The following is a 1152-nucleotide window of genomic DNA, read 5'->3' as shown; positions in this document are numbered from 1 at the left end:
ACAGGCGCCCGCCACCACGCCCGGCTAGTTTTTTGTATTTTTTAGTAGAGACGGGGTGTCACCATGTTAGCCAGGATGGTCTCGATCTCCTGACCTCGTGATCCACCCGCCCCGGCCTCCCAAAGTGCTGGGATTACAGGCTTGAGCCACCGCGCCCGGCCATTTCCATGAAATTTCATAAAGACATCAGTAATAATATAATGGTGTCTCTGAGCCACTGTTTCAGCAACGTGTGGGCTGTTTATTTCTTTCCTCTTTACTTTTTTTATGGTGACAAAAAGTGTATTAAATGCAAAAAATAATCTTATTAATCAATTTTTTAGCTGTGTAAAAATGTGAGTTCATTAGAATGAGGGTTTTTTTTAAGGCATACAAGCTATTTATTAACAGACAAAGCTTACAGGCTTATTTCTTCTTAGACACACCCACGGTGCGACCACGGCAGCCAGTGGTCTTGGCGTGCTGGTCTCAGACACAAAGGCCCCAGAAGTGGCGCAGCCCTCTATGAACCCGAATCTTCTTCTTCAGTCGCTCCAGGTCTTCATGGAGCTTGTTGTCCAGACCATTGGCTAGGACCTGGCTATGTTTTCCATCCTTTACATCTTTCTGTCTGTGTAAAGACCAGTCTGGGATCTTGAACTGGCATGGGTTCTGCATAATGGTGATCACACATTCCACCTTATCCTCAGTGAGTTCTCCTGCCCTCTTAGTGAGGTCAATGTCTGCTTCCTCAACACCACAGGAGCGTATCTTCTACCCACATCCTTAATGGCAGTGATGGCAAAGGTTATTTTCCACTGCCCATTGATGTTGGTTTCAGGTACTCACAAAATATGCTGGAACTTTTCAGGGATCACTAGAGACATGGTGGCAGCACAAGCAGAGGCAGGCAGGCAGGCCTCCTGTGGAAGAGAGAATTCGTTTATCCAAAACCATGTGTACTAATCAGAGTAAGATTTAGTCCAAATGTGGGTGACAAGTACTAAGTTTCTGCAAACACAAGCTATAGGAGCATCAAGCAGAAACTCAGCAAAAGCCTCCTTTAGATGGTGAAGATTATACTAAGATTTAAATGATGAAAAAGAGTTAACCAAAAGAACTAGGAAACAAAATATTCTACACAAAGGGAATAGCCTGTTCCAGAGTCCAGAA

At 44.4% G+C, this 1152-nt stretch overlaps 1 pseudogene; it reads right to left on the bottom strand.

Moving 5' to 3' along the window:
* Nucleotides 1–405: 405 nt before the first annotated feature.
* LOC112621424 lies at nucleotides 406–866 on the bottom strand (annotated as a pseudogene).
* Between the last annotated feature and the right edge of the window lie 286 nt (nucleotides 867–1152).

The sequence above is a fragment of the Theropithecus gelada genome, chromosome 3, assembly GCF_003255815.1.
Source record: "Theropithecus gelada isolate Dixy chromosome 3, Tgel_1.0, whole genome shotgun sequence".
NCBI classification, from domain to species: Eukaryota; Metazoa; Chordata; class Mammalia; order Primates; family Cercopithecidae; genus Theropithecus; species Theropithecus gelada.
This window is presented reverse-complemented; position numbering and strand designations above follow the sequence as displayed.